The sequence below is a fragment of the Populus alba genome, chromosome 16 (assembly GCF_005239225.2).
Source record: "Populus alba chromosome 16, ASM523922v2, whole genome shotgun sequence".
Classification (NCBI taxonomy): Eukaryota; Viridiplantae; Streptophyta; class Magnoliopsida; order Malpighiales; family Salicaceae; genus Populus; species Populus alba.
In genome coordinates this window covers 1,638,577-1,664,718 of record NC_133299.1, presented here as the reverse complement: position 1 = coordinate 1,664,718, position 26,142 = coordinate 1,638,577, and the positions used below count along the sequence as shown (strand labels likewise).

General features: G+C 37.6%; 2 pseudogenes; one reads left to right on the top strand and one right to left on the bottom strand.

Annotated features, from left to right (window-relative positions):
* The first annotated feature begins 19,724 nt into the window (after window positions 1-19,724).
* LOC118033120 (7-deoxyloganetin glucosyltransferase-like) lies at window positions 19,725-21,469 on the top strand (annotated as a pseudogene).
* Window positions 21,470-22,886: 1,417 nt separating this feature from the next.
* On the bottom strand, window positions 22,887-26,142 carry LOC140954719 (7-deoxyloganetin glucosyltransferase-like; annotated as a pseudogene).

Below are 26,142 nucleotides of genomic sequence, written 5' to 3'. Positions count from 1 at the left end.
CCCACGATCACCGGAGAAATTAAACAAATATAAGCTTGACTGCTACAGCAAGGCATGCAAAGACCATGTCAAGAAGTAAACGTGAGAATATAATCATCAAGAACTATAGTAAACTCATGTGACTTGATATCTTTTTGGTTGTCTTTGCAAGAGATTTGGCTGGCATCGAAACAAAACGTGGGTTTTGTTTGGAGTGTTGATAGTGTAATAAGTTCAAGAAGTACAAGTCGGGAATTAAAGTGAACTAATTAATGCTAGGAATAAATCTGGTTCTGGAAGTGAGTTTTGAAAGAATTTCAGCTGTGACATCTCAGGCAGGAATAGCGTTTCTGCTTTCTGGGCCTGTTGTTATTTTCTCGGACATGACATCTAGAATTATGGCTAGCTAAACTTGGGCTCAAACTGTTGGATTTGAACTCTGTGGCTTGATTGACAATGTCCTCGTGCCCGCCCGCAGTGCATTAAATGGGCATTCAAGATTAAATCATTAAAGTTCGCCCTCGATCTTCCCTAGATTCAAAGTTCAAACATGAGACTTTCATATGGAAAATACAAGATTTATTTAGAATACCAACTGATATGGACACACTACAATCCATGCTTTATCAGTAAGATATCTTAGACTGATCCCAGTGGCTAGCAGGGTGTCCCTCCAACTAGCCATCCCCTTTCCCCAGTACAACCATGAAGATTAATGCTTTAATTCAACAATGCCAAATCAATAGACACACAGCACCAACAACCAAATTGAAAACCATGGCTCAAGCTTGAGCGATGACTTAATTTCGTGACAGAAGAACTTCGTTTATAAGCTTGTCCAAATTCATGGATGATGTACCATTTGGAGCTGTGGCCTCCACTGCTAATTTTTTCCACTCCATGGCTCGCTTCTTCATTTTCTTACCTTTCTCTCCCTCCATCAGCTCCCTTACAAGCGTCTTCACATTTTCTCTGTTGATATCATTATCAATCTCCATTCCAATTCCCCATTCATTGCATGCGTACCTACAATTTGTTTGTTGATCCCCGAAGAATGGGCAACAAAGCATAGGCACCCCAGAAGAAATGCTCTCAATTGTGGAACCCCATCCACAATGTGTTATGAAGCCTCCGATTGATGGGTGGTTAAGGACTTCTTCTTGGGGACACCAGTTAGCAATAAAGCCCCTCTCTTTAGTTTCTTCCATAAACTCTGCTGGAAAAATAGCTGACTGCCCAATGACCAAGTCAGGCCTTATAATCCATACAAAAGTTGAAGGGGGCCGATAGGATAAACACGAGGAAACATTGAGTAGAGAGCATTCAGAACTTCTTGCTCAAAAAGCATCAAAACTATGTACAATAATAGCAGATGCTTTACAAGCTTTCTCAGTTGATTCCATATTGTGGTTAAACACACGATCATTGGGGTCCTTCCAACGAGCATATCTCGGAAGATCTCTTACACGTATACCTTTCATTCCAGGAATCCAGTCTATAACTCTATTTAAGAAGTCATTTGTTAGAAAGCTCTCGTCTGCAAAACACAAAAAGTACAAAACAAAATTTGTTAAAGGAAATCAAGCATAGCGTAGGAAATCAATCATAGAATAGAAAATCAAGTTTAGTCAAATACTATAATTGAATCTTTAATTATTTGTTTCCTTATTTATAGATAATTAGGCTTGATCACAGGCAATAATATAGGATCTTGATGTTAAACCATCAATATAAATTGCAAACTCTGCTTACTCTAAAATAAAATAAGAAGATATCATTATATCAGAGCAATTAATCTAGGTATCAAAATAAAACATAAACCCTTTAGCCGACTTCCATGGGAGATAAAGACCAAGGAAGCATGTCTTCTAGCACAAGATGGGATCATCCCTATCACTAGCTTTACCTTCACCATTCAGATCAACCTGGCGCTGTCCTTGTGCCAAAACCCTTGGTTGAAGACAACTATAGCACATGGAACCAATCCATGACTATGGTGCTTGCAGTCAAAAACAAAATTGGATTCATAGATGGCTCAATGAAAAAGCATGATGAGAAGAAACCAGATAAGCATCAACAATGGAATCGATGTAATAGCTTGGTTAAAACTTGGCTACTGGGATCTATGTCCAAAGATATTGCTACCAGCATCATCAACTACAAAGATGCCAAACAAATATGGCTTGATTTACAAGAACGATTCTCACATGTGAATGTGGTTCAATTATTTAATATGGAGAATGAAATTCACAATTGTGTGCCGGGCAACATTTTTGTGGGATCCTACTTGACAAATCCTTGTATGGCTTGAAACACGCTTCTAAACAGTGGTTTATCACGTTGTTTGGTGCGCTCAAGGCTGCAAGATTCCATTAGTATGTCTGATTATTTCTTATTCGTTTGAAGCCATCGTGGTAACTTTTTAGCATTACTGATAAATGTTGATGATGTCATATTAGCTGGGAATAATTTGCAGGATATCTAGAACACCAAACTTGTCTTGTCCAAGCAATTCAAGCTTAAAGACTTGAGGCAATTTAAATACTTTCTTGGCATCGAGGTTGCAAGATCACGACATGGCATTAGTCTGTCACAAAGAAAATACACACTCGACATTCTGGATGATACGGGGTTTTTAGGTGTCAAGCCATCTATGTCTCCTTTAGAGCAAAATGTGTCCCTAACACAATCTGATTGAAAGCTTTTGGAGGATGGATCAACATACAGGAGGTTAGTTGGCAGGTTACTCTACCTGACTATAACTAGACTGGATTTGACTTATGTTGTGTATATCTTAAGTCAATTCATGGACAAGCCTCAACAACCCCATTTGGATGCAACTTATAAAGTGCTCAAATATATCAAACAAACACCTAGGCAAGGCATCTTGTTGTTGTCCACAGGTGCACTTCAATTACAAGCATTTTGTGATGCTAATTGGGCTCGTTGTAAGGACACGAGAAGATCAATTACTGGTTGCTGCATTTTACTTGAAGAGGCACTAGTTTATTGGAGAACCAAGAAACAGACAACAATATCATGTTCAAGTGCAAAAGTGGAATATCGCTCCATAGCTACTTACATGTTGCGAAATTACATGATTGAAAAACATTTTGAAGGACTTACAGATAAATCACACACAGCCAGTAACTTTGTTCTGTGATAATCAAGTAGCAATGCGCATGACATCGAATCTCGTCTTTCATGAGCAAACCAAACACATAGAAATAGACTGTCATTTGATAGGTGAGAAAACTCAAGCAGGAATGATTCAGACAGCTTACATTCAATTTACACACCAACCATCAAACTTGCTTACTAAACCTTTAAGCTTCACACAGTTTGAGACTTTACTTAGTAAGTTGGGTGTAATTAACATACACTCCAACTTGAGGGGGAGTGTTAGAGGAAATCAAGCACAACATAGGAAATCAATCACAGAATAGGAAATCAAGTTTAGTCAAATACTGTAATTGAATCTTTAATTATTTGTTTCCTTATTCATAGATAATTAGGCTTGATCACAGGCAATAATATAGAATCTTGATGTTAAACCATCAGTAAAAATTATAAATTCTGCTTACTCTGAAATAAAACAAGAAGATATCTTTCTCTTCAAAATTACATTTAGCTTTATGATCTTTTGTTACTAAATTGCAATCCAGATATTAACAACCCCGAAATGCTGATAAACAGTGGACCTTCATACCTTTAATTGGTGTAAGACCTTTTTCTTTGAGTGGACGTAGTTGTTTGAAGCACATGAAGCAACAAGCAGAGACAGTTTCAAATAGTGCAATTGGTATTCCTCGCTCTTCAGCAGCTGTGAGAGAAATTTACTACATTTAATTCAGGACTTTCAGTTCTCTTAATCTTACAGAACATTTCTTATGCATTGCCTTCGCAATTTATTGCAGTTACAACAGAATACCCCATTACAGAATTTGTATGTAAGGCCCGACTTAAACATTCTCCAGCAAGTGTTGGTGGGAGAAACCACTGGTGGTGGCTTTGAGACACTCAGAGGGGATAAAACACACTGTTTTATTACACAAAACCGAAGCTTACAATTACACAAAATAAAAGCTTAATACACGCCCTCTCTCTCTCTATTCTCTTTCAAGTGTTCCTCTCAATTCTCTCCACACACAATAACATAAACTGAGCACTCTATTTATACACGAAACAGAATACAAAAAAATCAAACTTTCCAAATGTGAAGGCGGCTGGCGGCCGGTGGTGTGAAGGCTGCTGGCGGCTGCGGCTGGTGGCTGGCGGCTGCGGCTGGTCGGTGGGTGGTTGCCTTCCTTGACTGGAAACTTCTGGATTGAGTTTAATATTCAACAAATCTCCCCCTTAAACTCAATCGAGGGATGTCATGCCAAGCATGAACTTTAATCGGATGAATGTTTCTCCCTTCAATGGCTTTGTGAAGATGTCAGCAACTTGATCATTTGTGTTGCAAGATATCAGTTGGACTTCTTCATTCTTCACATGTTCCCGGATAAAGTGATGACATGTATCAATGTGTTTGCTCCTCTCATGATACACTGGATTCTTTGCCAATGCGATTGTTGATCGATTATCAATATAAATCTTCGTAGGATTTTCTTGAGGAAATCCCAAAAACTTCAGCATATTCCTTAACCATATTGAATGGCATACGGCTGAGTTGGCAGCAACATACTCAGCTTCACAGCTTGATAATGTGACAATCGATTGCTTCTTGGATGACCATGTGAAAGATGTGTCTCCCATGAAAAAGACAAACCCTGTTGTGCTTTTCCTTTCATCCAGATCTCTACCCCAATCACTATCCGAGTAGCCTACAAGATTAAAGTCTTTACTTGAGGTATAAAACATACCTTCATTCATTGTGCCTTTGATGTAGCGAAGAATTCTCTTGGCTGCATTCAAATGAGACTGGTCTGGTGTCTCCATGTATCTGCTGACGAGTCCGACTCCGTAGAGTATATCCGGTCTGGTACATGTCAAGTACCTTAAGCTTCCTACTAAGCTTTTGAAGTAAGTTGGATCAACATTTCCAACCTTACTCTTCCTCAATTCCACTCCATTCTCAACTGGAGTTGATACCGGATTGCAGCTTTCCATCTTGAAACTTTCAAGAATATCTTTGGCGTAACCGCTTTGGGATACAAAAATCCCTTCTTCCTTCTGCGTTACTTCTAAGCCAAGAAAATGTGACATTAGACCAATGTCAGTCATTTCAAACTCCTGTACCATGCTTCGTTTAAAGTCGTCAAACATGGTAGGGTTGTTGCCAGTGAATATCAAATCATCAACATACAGGCACGCAAATAAGATGCTGCCATCTGCTCCTTTCTTCACATACATTGCGTGTTCATATGGACATTTTTCAAATCCATTATCTTGAAAATACCTGTCAATTCTGGTATTCCAAGCACGCGGAGCTTGCTTCAAACCATAGAGAGCCTTCTTCAACTTGTATACTTTGCCTTCATTTTCAGCATTAATGTATCCAAGTGGTTGTTCAACATAGATTTCTTCTTCTAGGAAGCCATTCAGAAATGCTGACTTCACATCGAGTTGATAGATCTTCCATCTATGTTGTGCAGCTAGTGAGATCATCAGTCTGATTGTTTCTAGCCGGGCTACTGGAGCAAATACTTCTCCATAGTCAATGCCTTCTCTCTGTTTGTAGCCTTTAGCCACTAATCTGGCTTTGTATCTTTGCACTTCTCCTTTGGCGTTCTTCTTTGTCTTGTAGACCCATTTGACACCTATTGCTTTCTTGTTTTCTGGTAGATAAGTCAGCTTCCAGGTATCATTCTTCTCAATGGCATGTATTTCTTCATCCATTGCTTCTATCCACTTCTCGTCTGTGATAGCTTCATCGAAGCTTAGTGGGTCACTATCTGCAAAGAAACAAAACAGAGTTGTATCTTCTATAACCTGAGTGGTATCGTACAACTCTTCAAGATTCCGCATCCTTCTTGGTCCTTCTGATGAGGATGCTGGTGGTGTTGATGATGATGCTCCTGGTGTGTTCCTCCTGTTGAATACAGGGAATCTGTGTACCGGACTTTGTGGTTTAGCTGCTGGTATAAACACCGGACTTTGTGGTTCAGCTGCTGGTACAATCAGTTCTTCTGCAGGTACAATCCGTTCTTCGACAAGTACTGTTGGTACTTCTTCACCTTCAAGGATCAAATCAAGATTGATCCATTTGATTGCTTCTTGGTCATCACCATTCCATTGCCAAGATTTATCTTCTTCAAAGATAACATCTCTACTCGTAATCACCTTCTTCGTGATGGGATTATACAGCCTGTATCCCATCCTTCTTTCACCATATCCGACAAAGATGCATTTCTCGCTCTTATCATCGAGCTTTCTCCTTCTTGCATCTGGGATCTTTGCATATGCCACACAACCAAAGACTCGTAGATGAGTAACACTTGGTTTGTGACCACTCCATGCTTCTTCTGGAGTAACTCCTTGCAAACTTCTGGTCGGGCAGCGATTCAACAGATACACTGCACATGATACAGCTTCAGCCCAGTATTGCTTGGGCAACTTCTTTGCTTTGAGCAGACTTCTGGCCATGTCAAGAATCGTGCGATTCTTCCTTTCTGCTACACCGTTCAGCTGTGGTGTATAGGCTGGTGTCGTCTGATGTCTGATGCCTTGTTGTGTACAATAGGCTTCAAAGTCGTTGGCTGTATATTCTCCACCTTGATCAGATCTCACTGTTCTGATCGTATAACCAGTTTTGCTTCTCCACAATTGCTTTAAAATCTTTAAAACAATTGAATACTTCTGACTTCCTCTTCAGAAAGTATATCCACGTCTTTCTACTAAAATCATCAGTAAAAGTGAGGAAGTACCTGTTTTGTCCAGTTGACATAGGCGTTATTGGGCCACACACATCTGTGTGTACTAACTTCAGTGGCCTCTTTGCTCTCCAGTTGACTTCTTTGGCAAAACTGGATCTGTGATGTTTGCTGAGGACACAACTCTCACAGACTTCATCTGGATGATCAATGTGAGGCAAACCTTTGACCATCTTCTTGCTTGCTAGCATCTTCAGACTTGTGAAATTCAGATGTCCAAGCCTCAGGTGCCAAAGCCATTCTTCACTGTTGGTGATGGCACTCAAACACCTTGCTGCATCATACTAGATGTTCAAAGGAAACATCCTATTCTTGGACATTTTCACGTAGGCCATTAATCTCCAATTGTTGTCTCTAATTGCCAGATGACAATTCTCCGAGTAAAAAGTATAGCCTCTCTCCAAAAGTTGACCTAAGCTGATTAGGTTCTGCTTTATGGCTGGGACATAATACACATTGGCGATGTAGCTGGAATCGCCGTTCTTCAACTTAATTGGGATGCTGCCTTTACCTTTGAATGGAACCTTTGTGGTATCTCCAAAAGTAACTAGACCTTGCTTGGTCTCATCTAGATTACTAAATAACTCTCGGTAGCCACACATATGATTGCTGGCTCCAGTATCTAGATACCATATTTCCTGTTTCTCGCCAAGTTCTTGTTGGACAAGAAATGCAGATGCTTCTGTGTCATCTTTTGCTGCAAAGTTAGCATGCTCACGTATCTCTAACGGAGCTTTGCTTCTGCATTCAGTGCTATAGTGCCCAAATTGATTGCAACTATAACATTTGATATTCCTCTTGTCACGGTTATTGTAACCGCCTCCTCTTCCTCTAGGAGTGAATGCTTGTTCGCCTCGACCTCCTCTGGTGGTATTTCTACCACCTCTTCCTCTGAAGCTTGTATTCCAAGAACCTCTTCCTTGGAATCTCTGGAATCCTCCTCTGGATTGTTGACTTCCTGCTTGAGTGGTGTAGCCACTTGATGAAGTCTCCCCTTGCTCATATCTGTCCTTGAGGGACAACTTTGCTTGTAAGGCATGCTCGATGGCCTTATCTCCATTTCGCTTTACTATCTTCTGCTCATGAGCTTGCAAAGAACTTATAAGTTCATCTACTGTCAACTTGTCCACTTCCTTGGACTCTTCAATGGCGACAACAACATGATCAAATTTTGGATCTAGGGATCTCAAAATTTTCTCCGTAATTCGAGCATCGATGAGGGCTTCTCCATTTCTTCTCATTTGGTTTACTATCACCATAATCCTTGTGTGATAATCAGAAATAGACTCCGAGGACTTCATTTGCAATAACTCAAAGTCACCTCGTAAAGATTGAAGACGAATCTTCTTGATTCTGTCAGCACCTTTGTATTTCTGTTGGAGAGCCTCCCATATATCATGTGACGTTTCAGCGGAAGCTATGATCTCGAATGTATCTTCATCAAGACCTTGGTAGATGATGGTCTTGGCTTTGTTGTCCTTCTTTCTGTTGACTTTCAAGGCTTGCTTTTGTGCCTCTTGTAAAGCATCTTCTCTTTCTTTGGACTCTGGTTCATCATAACCAGTTTGTACAATATCCAAACACTCTTGTGACCCAAGAAATGCCTTCAATCTGATGCACCAACTATCATAGTTGTCTTTGGTCAGCTTCGGGATGAGTGTATGTGTACCTTCTGTAGTCATTTTGCTTTTGGAATGACTATATCACCTCTTTGGGAGCCGAATTTGGACAAACGGACACTGTAGATCGATCCGGAATGGTCCAAATAGTAGGGAACCGGTCTGACTTTGTTGAAATCGGGTCAGAAAATGGGTGAACCGGTCAAAACACCAATTCTGTACGGCGGGCGGTTCGCTGGGTTGAACCGGGAATATTCTGTGGAATATTCTGGGAATATTCGGGGGAATATTCTCTCGCTCGGCTCGGCGTGGCGTACGGACCGGCTGAGGCTCGGCTGGACTCGGCTGGACTCGGCTTGCGGCTCGGCTAGGCCTCGCGTAAGCGGCTCGGCGCGGCTCAAATATGGCGCGCGTGTGGCTCAGTCGTCTTCAACCTCGGGGCGCGTGGGCTGCGCGTGGTCTTCTGTGCAGAATCTTCAGGCGGCGCGTGGGGCTCACCGCGGTCTCCGATCAGGCTGATTCTTGCGACAGTGAGTTCGTCTTGATGAGCTATACACTGTGGAATGATCAAAACTTGTTTTGGACAACTTTGAAAATTCAGATATACCCCAAAACACTTCTGTTTTCTGGCGAACGGGGCTCTGATACCAATTGTTGGTGGGAGAAACCACTGGTGGTGGCTTTGAGACACTCAGAGGGGATAAAACACACTGTTTTATTACACAAAACCGAAGCTTACAATTACACAAAATAAAAGCTTAATACACACCCTCTCTCTCTCTATTCTCTTTCAAGTGTTCCTCTCAATTCTCTCCACACACAATAACATAAACTGAGCACTCTATTTATACACGAAACAGAATACAAAAAAATCAAACTTTCCAAATGTGAAGGCGGCTGGCGGCCGGTGGTGTGAAGGCTGCTGGCGGCTGCGGCTGGTCGGTGGGTGGTTGCCTTCCTTGACTGGAAACTTCTGGATTGAGTTTAATATTCAACAGCAAGTGCATCCCGCTTGATGGTCCTGAACACTGGACACCATGACAACTCTCTTCACTTCCAATGGCCAGGCCGGATCAAAAGAAAAGGGAGAGTTTATCCTGTACAATCTATCCCCTAAGCTTTAAATTTTTCCAGGAATTACGACATGGAGCACCAAAATAAAGCTCCTTGGAAGAATAAAAAAGATAAAAAGACTTCCCAGTCACCATCTCCCATGTATATTTCCTTTCCATCATAATACACATTGATGAATATGACTATAAGTCTTAACAAGATGAGAGTCCTGGATAATCCTTTAAAGGAAAATATTATAAAGATAAAGATGAAACCTTAAAAAACCTGACTCAATAAAGGTGAATCTATGCCACTTCTCCAAGCTCCAAACCACATTAGTTCCATTTCCATGTCCAAATTTGCCGAGAGATTGATGTAAACAGATTGGCCATCCAGTTGAGGGGAAGTGTTGAGATTTTATCTCATCTAATTAGGGATTGTGTAAGTGTACGATTCTATATTTGTTTCTTGAATTAGAAAAATTGATTCTGTAATTAGTTTCCAGATTTCCTTATATATTTAGTTTCCTGTTTAATATAGATTTTTATCCTATAAATTGTATAATTTATATTCAATCAATACAATGAAAACAAACAATGTTGTGTGTTGATTGTTTTTCCTAAATAATGCTAGCTGTACTTGTAGTAATTTTACCGAAGGACAAGAGAGACCGTTCGAGGGATTTGTGCCCGTTCAAGAGACCACTTATTTAATCTATGAAACGATGAGGCATAAATTATTAAATCTTGATAACATAACAATGTCTAATTAGTCGGTTATGGATATATAATAACTAAGTTATATGGATAGTCTGAATCGATGGAATAGGCCGGTTAAGTCCGGGAAGATGGAGTAATTTATGGAGATGGAGAGTCTTGGAGACAGCCAGCTTGGAAGCTGTAAAACTGCTGGCTAATTTATGGCTACACGCAATCGATCACTTGATGATTAAAAAGGGAAAAGCCCTTTTGTTTATAGGGCGGTGACCTGGCTAAACGCAAGCCCTATTTTGCTAGTGGCACCCTGCATGCAAGGTAACTTGGCAGCCATTGCAACGCAAGGAATAAATTTATCTAAAGCCATTCATTTGGCTCTGTTTACTCAGTATACTAATACTTTTGGGATTTAACTATACATTTTGAATTCTCTATTTACTTATTTTAATTTATAACATAACAAAAATTATAATCTCCCTTAACCTGTAAGGCTGGATGAAACGACATACGTATACTTTATGGCATTTGATTAAAAAAAAAAAAGAATTGACATTTGATATTTTATTGCTCTGCAAATTATAATATTATTTACGTTTTTTTTTTTAAGGAATTGGAGAAGGAATTGCCTTCTGTCCAGAGCAATTGTGTAGTTATCATGCCACACATAACAGCTAATAACTAACATGGATAAACAGCAGACACAATCATTTTAATAATTAATAAAGACAACTTGCATGGATCATGGTTTTTAAAGAATTTTTTATTTAAAAATATATTAAAAATAATATTTTTATTTTAATATTAACCCAATAAAATTATAAAAACACTAAAAAATAATAATTTACTATTTTATTTCAAGGTAAATACACTTTTTAAAAAGGAAAAGCTACCTTATTTCTAAACGAGCTTGTTTGGGAATAGAGTAAAGATTATTTTTTAAAATGTTTTTTATCTGAAATTACATTAAAATTATATATATATATATATATATTAAAAAATTTATTTTTAAAATCTATATAGTTTAAAAATACTGAAAAAAATTAATTTAAAATTAAAATATTAAAAAAAAAGGGGGTTAGACCACAGTTCTCTTGTGCATGTTTGCAATTATGTCAATCCCGCCGCTTTAGATTATTTTAATTTACAGATATTAAAATATTTTTAGAAAACATAATTTAACCGCATCCCCAAACACTTATTAAATATCATCCATTGGCCTATTAGCCCCAGTGGTTCATCATCCATGAATGTAGACACGTTGGTGACGGAACTGTCGGTATACATGCAATGAGTGGGCAATTGGAATGGAGATTGATAGCAATGTGACGAGAGAAAATGTGGAAAAACAAGTGAGAGAGTTGATGGAAGGAGAAGAAGGTAAGAAAATGAAGAAGAAAGCCATGGAGTGGAAGAGGTTAGCTCTCGAGGCCACTCGTCCAAGTGGTTCATCATCCATGAATTTAGACAAGTTGGTGACGGAAGTGCTCTTGTCAAGAAATCAAACTTATGACGTATAACAAGAAAACAATTGAAGCTCAAGACAAGACAGAAAGACACCGTCATTCCTTTGTTGTTTCCTAAAGTTATTGTGGTGGATATATTTCCAATTAATATCTCATGTTCTGCGATTAAATATCATCCATAGGCCAATTGGCCCCAGTGGTTCATCATCCATCGATCTAGACAAGTTGGTGATGGAAGTGCTCTTGTCATGAAATAAAAACCGTGTCTTTATTGAAAGATAATTAAAGCTCAAGACAAATGCATTGCTTCCAAGGTCATTAGTGTCGGTGCATTGCTCAGTTATATTTCATAACAAATGCATTGCTTCCAAGGTCATTAGTGTCGGTGCATTGCTCACTTATATTTCATACAAACATTCATTACCAGAAAATCGTAAAATACAAACAAAAATATCGAGGGAATATTTATATCGGTAAATTTTCGAGGGATTTTACTGACGGAATATATATCGAAGGAATTATCGTCGGAAAAAAATTCAAACAAAGCAAAAAAAAAAATGATGAAGTTTCATTTTTACCAACAGAATTACCGACGGAAAACATTCCGTCTGTAAAATCTATCAGTAAATTCGTTGGTAAACTGTGAACATTATTCATCATGTTAATTACAAAGGGAATCACCGACAGAATTTTCCGTCGGTATTTTCCAGAGAGCTCCAAAACTGTTCACTTTCCAATTACAGTGTTAATTGTTGTTCTTTACGGACAAAATCACCAACGGATTGAAAAGTCGTCGACGTTATTTAGCGGTTTTATGAAAATATTAAATTAATTTGAAAGTTTCATTTAAATATTAGCGACGAAATCACCGATGGATTGAAAAATCATCGGTGATTGTTGGCGGTTTCTGAAAACTTTTTATGAAATTGAAAATTTAAATTAAATATTACAGACACAAATTTTGTCAGTAATTCCGTCGTTAACGCGCCCAATAAAAAGCCTGAATCCTCTTATCTCACAAGAGATAGACTCATTTCTTATTCTCTTCTTCTCTTCTTCATCATCATCATCATCATCTTCTTCTTCACTATATGTAAAAGGACATCAATATCTATTTCTTTCTCTTCTCTTCTATCTTCATCTCCTTCTCTTCTCCTTCATGCTCGGGTATGTCTTCTTCTTCTTTCTTTTCTTATCCTCTAAGTTTTTTTTTTTTAATTAATATGCTTTATGACATTTTGTTTCTCTTCTTAGCTTCACTTGCAACTACATTAAGGTAAGATTTTTTTTCTTCTTTTTTCATGATTTTTTTCACTATATTTGTTTCATATGAGATCAATTTGTAGTTGATTTATTTATATGATTTTTAAATTTTTAGCAATTGCAACTTCATTTTTTTGTTTTATTTATTTGTTGCAAATTTGTTTGAGTTGATTTTCTTTTTATTTTTTCCAAGCATTTTGAGTATATATTATAGAGTGTTGATTTATGTTAATTTAATTATTTTATAATTTTATAAAATGATTTTTTTAACAAAAAATTTAAATAATTACCAGCGGATTCCGTCGGTAATTCCGTCAATAAATCTGTTGGTAATAAAAAATATTATTACCGACGCGTCTGTTCCGTCAGTAAATCCGTCGGTAATAATTTTTTTTATTACCAACGAATTTACCGACGGAAAAAAATTACCGAGGAAAGATTCACCGACAGATCATTTCCGTCGATGATTCCATTGGTAAATTAATTACCGATGAAATGTGTTTCACGCCGATGGAAAAATTCCATTGGTAAAACTGTTAAATCTTGTAGTGATTGCTAGTGTTGACTGTTGAGTCTTTTTCCTAAATGATGCAGTACTTGCTGTAGTAATTTTACCAAAGGACAAGATAGACCGTTCGAGGGATTTGTGCCCGTTCAAGAGACCACTTATTTAATTTATGAAACGATGAGGCATAAGTAATTAAATCTTGATAACATAACAATGTTCTAAATAGTTGGTTATGGATATATAATAACTAAGTTATATGGATAGTCTGATTCGATGGATCAGGGTTAAATCTGAGAAAATACCTGAGTTTCGTGAAGTAATCGGCATGTCGAAAACATCCATAACTTTGGATATAATTATTGAACTGATCAAATTTAACCAGCAAATTTTACCTCGGTAGCTAAATATTTCATTGTTTAATAATAGTTCATATAAACATGCATGATGATATCTTCAGCTTTTCTAATTTAAATTATTGCTAAATAATATGGCTGGCTACTGTTGCGTGTGGAGTCTTCTCCCAAAGGACAAGATAGTCCGTTCAAGGGAACTGTGTCGAAGGTTTAATAAATTACTTTGCTCTGGTTTATGTTGTCTTTATCTGAAGAATTGTCTAGTGTTTGCCCTAGACTCTTCCGCCAAGGAGGTTTCATGTCCACTTGGGTTGCTTTCCTAATCATATATTTGGCTTATCAGGAGAAAAATAAATTAAGGATAGGAATAAATGAAACTGTTGGGATTTGCCATTAATGTGCAATAAATGTGCAACCTACCCTAAGAAGTAGGTTTACCATTTTTAATGGTGGGTGCAACCACCATTGACAAATGCATCAATTCTCATGTGCTGCTGCTGTTGTTGAAGAAAAGGAGCTGCCATTGAAGCCTATAAATAGGCACTAAGAAAGAGAGAGTTGAGAGAGAGATAGTAGAGCCAAAGATGTGAGAAATATAGGAGAGAGTGGGTTGCAAAGGGCAGCCAACAGTAGCTGCCATTGCAGCACTAAGAAGAGAGAAATAGAGTGAGGTTGAGAGTTGCTAAAGAGGGAATAATTCCTCCTCCTCTATTGTTGTAAATCTTGTTCTCTCCTTATATAATCAAATGGCTTCTCTCGTGGATGTAGGTGGTTTGTCGAATCACGTTAAATATTGTGTCAATGTGTGTACCCTCCAATGAGCAATTATTAGTACATCACCGGTCGGATTCCCCAATAATTGGTGTACATGATGAAACACAAGGATGAGGTCCTTGATATCTTTCTGAAATGGAAGAAAATGGTGGAGACTCAAACTGGAAGGAGAGTTAAGACTCTTCAGTCAGATAATGGTGGTGAGTACACTTCAGATACTTTCTTTGAAGTTTGCCAGGATGAAGGGATCAAGCAACATTTTATTGTGCGCAAAACACCACAACAAAATGGAGTAGCAGAACGCATAAACCGCATATTGGTGGAGAAAGTCCGATGTATGCTATCATATTCAGGACTAAGCAAAGTGTTCTGGGGCGAGGCATTAAGCTATACCCGTCATATTGTTAATCGGTTACCTTCAGCAGCATTAAATGGAAGAACCCCCTTGGAGGTATGGTCAGGCTCTCCTGCAAATGATTATGACTCTATACGTGTATTTGGTTGCTCAGCATATTATCATGTTACTAAGTCCAAGCTAGATCCTAGAGCCAAGAAAGCTATATTGTTGGGCTTTAGTGGAGGAGTAAAAGGTTATAGACTCTGGTGTTCTGAATCAAAGAAAGTGATTTTGAGTAGAGATGTCACTTTTGATGAATCTGGCATATCACAGCAAGAGAAATCGCAGGAGAAGGAAAAACAGTCTGGTGATGCACAACAGGTGGAGTTGGAGACTTCAATCATCCCTATAAAGACTGTTCAGACAATCCCTACTGAAGAAGATTCAGATAAAGAGCATGCAACAACTCCAGCAACCACACAACAAGAATCCATTGCAACGAGTAAACCGAAAAAAGTTATCAAGAAACCTGCCCGGTATTGTAACATGGTGGCTTATGCACTTCCAGTGATTGATGATGAAATCCCCTACACCTACAAAGAAGCAGCACAGAGTATAGAAAGTGCAAAATAGAAAGAGGCAATGGATGAAGAGATGAAATCTCTCCATAAAAATCAGACTTGGGATTTGGTACAACTCCCTAAGGGAAAAAAGACAATTGGTTGCAAGTGGGTATATGCCAAGAAGGAAGGTAATCCTGGAAAAGACAACATCCGATTCAAAGCAAGATTGGTAGTAAAAGGTTATGCTTAGAAGGAGGGGATAGATTATAATGAGGTATTCTCTCCAGTTTTTAAGCATTCATCAATTTGTATTCTGCTAGCCTTGGTTGCACAATTTGATTTAGAGTTAGCCCAACTTGATGTAAAAACTGTCTTCCTATATGAAGATTTGAAATAGGAAATTTACATGTCTCAGCTACATGGTTTCAAAGTCACTGAGAAAGAGAATTGGGCTTGTAAACTGAAGAAGTCATTGTATGGCTTGAAACAATCTCCTCGCTAGTGGTATAAGCGATTTGATAAGTTCATGACAGAACATGGATACACACGGAGTCAGTTTGACAACTATGTATATTTTCGCAAACTTCTTGTGGTTCTTTCATCTATTTGCTCTTATATGTGGATGATATATTGATTACATCAAAGAGCAAGGTGGAGATTGATAGACTGAAAGCTCAATTGAGAACTGAGTTTGAAATGAAAACCTTAGAGAAGCTAAGAAGATTTTTGGCATGGAGATTTAGAGAGACAGAAGAAAAGGCATAGTTTGTTTGACACAGACCCAATACTTGAAGAAAATTCTACAAAGATTTAGGGTAGATGGTAAGACCAAGCCGGTAAGCACACCTTTAGCTCCTCATTTTAAGTTAAGTGCTTCAATGTCTCCACACACAGAGGAAGAGCACAAATATATGGCTCAAATTCCGTATGCAAATGCAGTTAGTGCATTAATGTATGCAATGGTTTGTACGAGACCAGATATTTCACATGCTGTCAGTATGGTGAAGAGGCATATGCATGATCCAGGAAAGGGTCACTAGCAAGCAGTTAAGTGGATTCTACAAATTCCACCTGAGCGTCTAAATCTGGATCAATACCAGCAAAAACATCTCTAAACAAGGTTCGAGAGCCATGTCAAATGTGTCCGAAGAAGAAGAGCAGGGCAAACGAAGCATGTCCAAAAGTAAACCAACCCCTTGGACTACTACGAAAAACACCATCGGATTTCAAAGTAGCACGATCTAATTCAAAAATTTCACCCAATACATTACATTCACGGCACAACTGATATTGGTTTGAAGTTTGTGAGGGATGATAGACTCGAATAAAATTTAGTTGGTTATATGGATTCGGACCATGCTGGTGACTTAGACAAGCGTCGTTCCACAATAGGCTATGTGTTTACACTTGCTAAAGGGCCTGTAAGTTAGAGGTCAACTTTACAATCAATAGTAGCTTTGTCAACAACTGAGGCAGAGTACATGGCAGTAACAAAAGCTTTCAAGGAAGCTATTTGGTTACATGGGTTGATTGAAGATTTGGGAATTGTTCAAGAGCACGTGGATGTCCATTGTGATAGTCAAAGTGCTATTTGTCTTGCAAAGAATCAAGTTCATCATTCCCGCACCAAGCACATCGATGTTCAATTTCATTTTGTTCAAGAAATTGTGGATGAAGGGGATATTCTGCTACAGAAGATTGGTACCGCAGATAATCCAGCTGACATGCTCACAAAATGTGTCTCAATGATCAAGTTCCAACATTGTTTGGACTTGATCAACATCTCTCGATGTTGAGCACCTTCAGGGTGCAGCGCCATATGGCGCATTGGAGGCATCATTGATTGATCACGAGGATTAGATGGAAAAATCTTGCTAAGATGGAGATTTGTAGCAAGTTTGTCAACTTTTTCCAACCACCATGACTTTCTTATTGTAGTAGTTGGTTGGCATTTATTAGGCTGCACATGGGTTGCTGCCAATGCTTCTTAATTCTCCTATAAATGGAGACAGTGTAGAGAGTAAGTGTGTGCAAGTGAAGTGTAAGTGTAGAGAAAGTGTGGTGAGTGCAAGTGAGTGCAATTTCAAGAGTGTGAAAGAACAGATTTGAGAGAAATACCGAGTGTAAGAGTGAAACACTGGTTTTGTGGGATTGTATTGGGTTGAGTTGAGTGATTATATCACTCCTCCAATAATATACAATCTATTGTCTTTGTGGACGTACTCGGTTTTGGGGAACCATGTAAATCTGCTTGTTTGTGTTTTTTATTTGTGTTTGCTTTCGGTCTAGTATGTACAACAGAAACAACTATTTCCAGATTTCTTGGATTCATCACACTATCAACACTCCAAACTTTTGATTTTTCTTGTCATCTAATTGCCTTTGGAGCTTAATGTGGTGTCTGTGCCGAAAAGATGTTTGCCTATGTTGTTTGGTTTTGCATTGATTGGTGTTGTTTGTGATGGATGAGGTAACGATGAGGCATAAGTAATTAAACAACTTAAAAATTAGTTTAGTTGACAATTATTGTACCATGTCAAGACTTTTTTATGCTGGTCTAGACTGATGTAACTGGTCGTTTAATTCTATCATCCATTGTTGGCAGTTTCCTTTAAGTATTATGTTTATTTTCATTGTTTTAGGGTTTATCAATTGTCTTGTTTAATTTACAATGCTTCTTAGTTTCAATGCAATAAATGAAACTTGAAAATGATATTTTTTGTTTGACTATCTTCTTCTTCTTTTTTGTTAACAGTCAAAATTTTATTAAGAAAAAGGCTATAAAGATAATAGCCTAACTTATATCAGATAAACAAACAAAGTAAAGGAAAGCACAAAAGTTGTTGCATGAAACAAGAGAGAGCCACAAATAGGGGGAACAAACAAATCATAAGAAACCAACTCCTCCTACTAAACATTCTTTATATTAAGCTCTAAAGAGTTGGAATCAAGCCTCAGTCATAAAGCAATACTTTGACGCATCATGGAGAAACAAATTTGAAGGTTAGGGGCAGCATCATTAAAAATAACGTCATTTCGATGAAGTCAAAGATTCCAAACAACACATGAGAAAAGAATCTATCATGAGAGATTCTGCTGCTTGCCTTTAACCATGAAAGATCATTGGTAGCATATATCATCAACAAATTTGAAAAAAAAAAAAAAAAAAACCATAGATTCCATGTCATGTTCAACCCACCAACATTTGAGAAGAGGTGTGGTGATACTTATAAAGAAGATTATAGCAGGGTTGATGTGTATATTGTTGTATTGTTTATTAGAGAAGGCTAAGATTTCATTTGTATTATATATATATATATATATATATATATATATATATATATATATATATATATATATATATATGCGTTTCCAATTCATCCTTCGATTACTGTTTTGTACAAAATCAACAATCTTAAACAAATTCATGCAGATGTAATGGCTTTAAAAAAAAAAACCGAAAGATCCATGTCTAGGAATAAAAATAAAAAAAAATAATGACATGGCAGACGAGAGATGGTAGGGAAAAGTGAAAAAAAAAAAGTTATGACAATACAGAGGAATCACGTGAAGGAGCGCAGATGCAGGTTGGACTTGATAACAAAGGAGGTCAATTATGAGCCCTTTTCGAAAGAAAACTTGAAGGTGTGTACAAAATTCAGGTTCAACTTCGGGCCTACCGGAGATTTTTTGTCAATAAGAGATTCTACTGCCCGGTTTCTTTGACATTAAAACTGAGTACAAAGTAGTTTACAATAACAGTATGGCTGGGGTGAAAAAAAATGAGGTGAATATAAATAAGATAAACCTAAAAATAAAAGGTTTTGGATTAGATATACTATCCATCATTGAGAGATTATCTCTCCTGTGTGTAGGTCCCTATGAATTCAAAGTCTAATTTATCTATTTTATTAAAAAATAATATAAATTATATTTTGAGATTTTATTTAATAATTAAAATTTTTAAATTAAATCAATTTTTTGATATGATATTAAAATTTTAATGGTCAAATAATTATAAGTACATTCGAATCTCATCATTTTTTATTTATTTGATAAAAAAAAATTAAATACAAAGTTTTTTCTTAAAAAAATATCTTAAAAAATAATATAAATGATACATTTAGATCTTACTTAACTACTTAAATTTATAGATTTAATTATTTCTTTTAACACCTTGACACCATAGAGTGTTCCCTAACAAATTAATATAATAGCATTCATATGACACTACAGAAGAAACATAGCATGAAAGCCATGGCTGAAAAACCTCACGCAGTTTTTATCCCCCTCCAACTTCAAAGCCACATAAAATCAATGCTAAAATTAGCCAAACTACTTCACCACAAAGGGTTTCACATAACCTTTGTCAATACTGAGTTCAATCATGGACTCCTGCTTAATTCTAGAGGTCCTGATTCCCTTAATGGCGTGCATGATTTTCGATTTGAAACCATTCCGGACAGCGTCCCTCCTTCTGATACTCTTGTATCTGCTGAAGATTTTAAGAAAAACCAACTGGCTTCATTTAATGACCTGCTTGCCAAGCTTCATGACACAACATATTCTGGTGTGCCCCCGGTGACTTGTATTGTCTCTGATGGTCTGATGCCATTTGCTATCAGTGCTGCTGAAATGCTAGGAATACCTATTGCCTTGTTCTTTACTATATCTGCATCTGTCTTCATGTGCTCCAAACAATTTCGTGCACTGAAAATGAAAGGCCTGGCGCCACTAGATGGTATGAATATGAAATCAACCTTTTATTGTCCTTTGGTTTTTGAAGATTGAAATTACCTCCGAATTTGCATCCAACTGTTCTTTGTGTTTGTAGACGAGAGCTTTCAAACAAATGATTTCGCCGACAGAATCATAGACGGGATTCCAGGAATGAAGGGTCTACGTTTAAGAGATATTCCAAGGTTCTCTCGAAGTACGGATCCAAATGGTTGGTTTTTTTAACAAACGCCATGGAAGCAGCTGAGAGTGCTTCTAAAGCTTCTGCGATTATTGTGCATACTTTTGATGCTTTGGAGCAAGAAGTTTTGAATGCTCTTTTCTCTATGCATTCTCGTGTCTTTCCAATCGGTCCACTTCAGTTGCTTCTCAAGCAAGTGCCCGAAGATGATCTGAAGTTCATTGGATGTAACCTGTGGAAAGAAGAGTCTGAGTGTCTGCAATGGCTTGACTCCAAGGAACCAAAATCAGTAATTTATGTGAACTTTGGCAGTATAGCAGTCATCTCAAAGCAGCAGCTCAATGAATTTGGAATGGGACTTGCTAAAAGTGGTCATCCATTTTTATGGGCAATAAGACCTGATATGGTCATCGGGGACTCACCTATTTTGCCACCAGAGTTTATGAAAGAGGCTAAAGAGAGGGGCTTCATTGCTAGTTGGTGTCCACAAGAAGAAGTCCTCAGCCACCCTTCAATTGGAGGTTTTATAACTCATTGTGGATGGGGCTCCACAATTGAGAGCATTTCTTCTGGGGTGCCTATGCTTTGTTGGCCATCCTTCGGTGATCAGCGAACAAACTGTCGGTATACATGCAATGAGTGGGGAATTGGGATGGAAATTGATAGCAACGTCAAGGGAGAAAATGTGGAGAAGCTTGTGAGAGAGTTGATGGAAGGAGAGGAAGGTAAGAAAATGAAGAGCAGGTCCATGGAATGGAAAAAAGTAGCAGAAGAGGCAACTGCTCCAAATGGTTCCTCATCCATGAATTTGGACAAGCTGATAAACGAAGTGCTTCTGTCATGAAAGGTCAAGACTTACTTGAGTTTGACTCGTACTCTTAATTCAATGTGCTTTTTGTGCTATATGTCAATTGTTAATTTATCTGGTGTTGTTAATAAGAGCCTCAATATTTTGTATCTTCGATATTTTCTCATTCTCTTTTGAGTCCTGGGATTGTTCGAAGCTGCATTATTTTGTTGGAAAGGGTTTCTAAATTCTTTTTCTTCTTGACTCTTGCATCATTTTAATATAATCTATGTGCTTTCCATTATATGAGATGCGTTTGATCTTGGATTTGGATCCTTTTTCGCAGTCCTTTTTTTATCTTAACCAAGATTGTTGCTTGAGACTTATTCTGGCAAAGAGAGCACAAAGATAGAGAAATTCATGAAAAAGGGTTGGATAAACTCTAGCCAGAAAGAGCTGTTTATTCTCAAACAAAGTATAATCTACTAAAAAATCTCTCAAGAAATTATGATAAAAACTCAAATATGTTTATAACGGATATTAACAAGAAAGGAAAAGAAATTACAAGAATAAATAAAAGCTATAATTCAAAATTAATGACAAAAAATACAAAAACTTGGAAAAAAAATCCTTAATTTAGGCCTAATTTTATAGTGGACACAGTAAGTTTACCTATTATAGTTAAGTGCTTATACAACCTCCTCGTAAAATTTGAGCACTATCATATCAAAAAATTATTGATGTTTTTGTAAAATAGGTTTTGTACGACCAAACCTTTTTTTTCCATCTATTCATAAATGTGTTTACAGATCTGCATCCAACTATTGAGATCCTCCATAACTACTTTTTATTAAAGAATTGGAAGTAAGAAAGTACTTTCACAAATTCTTGGGTGCTTGGATTACAAACAGAAAAATTCTTGTTGGGTTTCACAGTGAGAATGCTATCTTCAGTATTGTTTCTTAGGGAGCTAAACTCTTTGGTGTTGATCTGTCAGGTTCTTCATTTTTTTACTAGCACTGTTAGTTTCATTTTTAGTCTTTTTCTTCCTATTTTTCGTGTTGTGGTGATCATAAGCCCCTTCCCTCTAGGCCTGAAATCTCTTACTATATTAAATAAATAAATAAAATCCGATCCCACGATCACCGGAGAAATTAAACAAATATAAGCTTGACTGCTACCAGCAAGGCATACAAGACCATGTCAAGAAGTAAACGTGAGAATATAATCATCAAGAACTATAGTAAACTCATGTGACTTGGTATCTTTTTGGTTGTCTTTGCAAGAGATTTGGCTGGCATCGAAACAAAACGTGGGTTTTGTTTGGAGTGTTGATAGTGTAATAAGTTCAAGAAGTACAAGTCGGGAATTAAAGTGAACTAATTAATGCTAGGAATAAATCTGGTTCTGGAAGTGAGTTTTGAAAGAATTTCAGCTGTGACATCTCAGGCAGGAATAGCGTTTCTGCTTTCTGGGCCTGTTGTTATTTTCTCGGACATGACATCTAGAATTATGGCTAGCTAAACTTGGGCTCAAACTGTTGGATTTGAACTCTGTGGCTTGATTGACAATGTCCTCGTGCCCGCCCGCAGTGCATTAAATGGGCATTCAAGATTAAATCATTAAAGTTCGCCCTCGATCTTCCCTATATTGAAAGTTCAAACATGAGACTTTCATATGGAAAATACAAGATTTATTTAGAATACCAACTGATATGGACACACTACAATCCATGCTTTATCAGTAAGATATCTTAGACTGATCCCAGTGGCTAGCAGGGTGTCCCTCCAACTAGCCATCCCCTTTCCCCAGTACAACCATGAAGATTAATGCTTTAATTCAACAATGCCAAATCAATAGACACACAGCACCAACAACCAAATTGAAAACCATGGCTCAAGCTTGAGCGATGACTTAATTTCGTGACAGAAGAACTTCGTTTATAAGCTTGTCCAAATTCATGGATGATGTACCATTTGGAGCTGTGGCCTCCACTGCTAATTTTTTCCACTCCATGGCTCGCTTCTTCATTTTCTTACCTTTCTCTCCCTCCATCAGCTCCCTTACAAGCGTCTTCACATTTTCTCTGTTGATATCATTATCAATCTCCATTCCAATTCCCCATTCATTGCATGCGTACCTACAATTTGTTTGTTGATCCCCGAAGAATGGGCAACAAAGCATAGGCACCCCAGAAGAAATGCTCTCAATTGTGGAACCCCATCCACAATGTGTTATGAAGCCTCCGATTGATGGGTGGTTAAGGACTTCTTCTTGGGGACACCAGTTAGCAATAAAGCCCCTCTCTTTAGTTTCTTCCATAAACTCTGCTGGAAAAATAGCTGACTGCCCAATGACCATGTCAGGCCTTATAATCCATACAAAAGTTGAAGGGGGCCGATAGGATAAACACGAGGAAACATTGAGTAGAGAGCATTCAGAACTTCTTGCTCCAAAGCATCAAAACTATGTACAATAATAGCAGATGCTTTACAAGCTTTCTCAGTTGATTCCATATTGTGGTTAAACACACGATCATTGGGGTCCTTCCAACGAGCATATCTCGGAAGATCTCTTACACGTATACCTTTCATTCCAGGAATCCAGTCTATAACTCTATTTAAGAAGTCATTTGTTAGAAAGCTCTCGTCTGCAAAACACAAAAAGTACAAAACAAAATTTGTTAAAGGAAATCAAGCATAGCGTAGGAAATAAATCATAGAATAGAAAATCAAGTTTAGTCAAATACTATAATTGAATCTTTAATTATTTGTTTCCTTATTCATAGATAATTAGGCTTGATCAAAGGCAATAATATAGGATCTTGATGATAAACCATCAATATAAATTGCAAACTCTGCTTACTCTAAAATAAAATAAGAAGATATCATTATATCAGAGCAATTAATCTAGGTATCAAAATAAAACATAAACCCTTTAGCCGACTTCCATGGGAGATAAAGACCAAGGAAGCATGTCTTCAAGCGCAAGATGGGATCATCCCTATCACTAGCTTTACCTTCACCATTCAGATCAACCTGGCGCTGTCCTTGTGCCAAAACCCTTGGTTGAAGACAACTATAGCACATGGAGCCAATCCATGACTATGGTGCTTGCAGTCAAAAACAAAATTGGATTCATAGATGGCTCAATGAAAAAGCATGATGAGAAGAAACCAGATAAGCATCAACAATGGAATCGATGTAATAGCTTGGTTAAAACTTGGCTACTGGGATCTATGTCCAAAGATATTGCTACCAGCATCATCAACTACAAAGATGCCAAACAAATATGGCTTGATTTACAAGAACGATTCTCACATGTGAATGTGGTTCAATTATTTAATATGGAGAATGAAATTCACAATTGTGTGCCGGGCAACATGTTTGTGGGATCCTACTTGACAAATCCTTGTATGGCTTGAAACACGCTTCTAGACAGTGGTTTATCACGTTGTTTGGTGCGCTCAAGGCTGCAAGATTCCATTAGTATGTCTGATTATTTCTTATTTGTTTGAAGCCATCGTGGTAACTTTTTAGCATTACTGATAAATGTTGATGATGTCATATTAGCTGGGAATAATTTGCAGGATATCTAAAACACCAAACTTGTCTTGTCCAAGCAATTCAAGCTTAAAGACTTGGGGCAATTTAAATACTTTCTTGGCATCGAGGTTGCAAGATCACGACATGGCATCAGTCTGTCACAAAGAAAATACACACTCGACATTCTGGATGATACGGGGTTTTTAGGTGTCAAGCCATCTATGTCTCCTTTAGAGCAAAATGTGTCCCTAACACAATCTGATTGAAAGCTTTTGGAGGATGGATCAACATACAGGAGGTTAGTTGGCAGGTTACTCTATCTGACTATAACTAGACTGGATTTGACTTATGTTGTGCATATCTTAAGTCAATTCATGGACAAGCCTCAACAACCCCATTTGGATGCAACTTATAAAGTGCTCAAATATATCAAACAAACACCTAGGCAAGGCATCTTGTTGCTGTCCACAGGTGCACTTCAATTACAAGCATTTTGTGATGCTAATTGGGCTCGTTGTAAGGACACGAGAAGATCAGTTACTGGTTGCTGCATTTTACTTGAAGAGGCACTAGTTTATTGGAGAACCAAGAAACAGACAACAATATCATGTTCAAGTGCAGAAGCGAAATATCTCTCCATAGCTACTTACATGTTGCGAAATTACATGACTAAAAAACATTTTGAAGGACTTACAGATAAATCACACACAGCCAGTAACTTTGTTCTGTGATAATCAAGTAGCAATGCGCATGGCATCGAATCTCGTCTTTCATGAGCAAACCAAGCACATAGAAATAGACTGTCATTTGATAGGTGAGAAAACTCAAGCAGGAATGATTCAGACAGCTTACATTCAATTTACACACCAACCAGCAAACTTGCTTACTAAGCCTTTAAGCTTCACACAGTTTGAGACTTTACTTAGTAAGTTGGGTGTAATTAACATACACTCCAACTTGAGGGAGAGTATTAAAGGAAATCAAGCACAACATAGGAAATCAATCACGGAATAGGAAATCAAGTTTAGTCAAATACTGTAATTGAATCTTTAATTATTTATTTCCTTATTCATAGATAATTAGGCTTGATCACAGGCAATAATATAGAATCTTGATGTTAAACCATCAGTAAAAATGGCTTACTCTGAAATAAAACAAGAAGATATCTTTCTCTTCAAAATTACATTTAGCTTTATGATCTTTTGTTACTAAATTGCAATGCAGATATTAACAACCCCGAAATGCTGATAAACAGTGGACCTTCATACCTTTAATTGGTGTAAGACCTTTTTCTTTGAGTGGACGAAGTTGTTTGAAGCACATGAAGCAACAAGCAGAGACAGTTTCAAATAGTGCAATTGGTATTCCTCGCTCTTCAGCAGCTGTGAG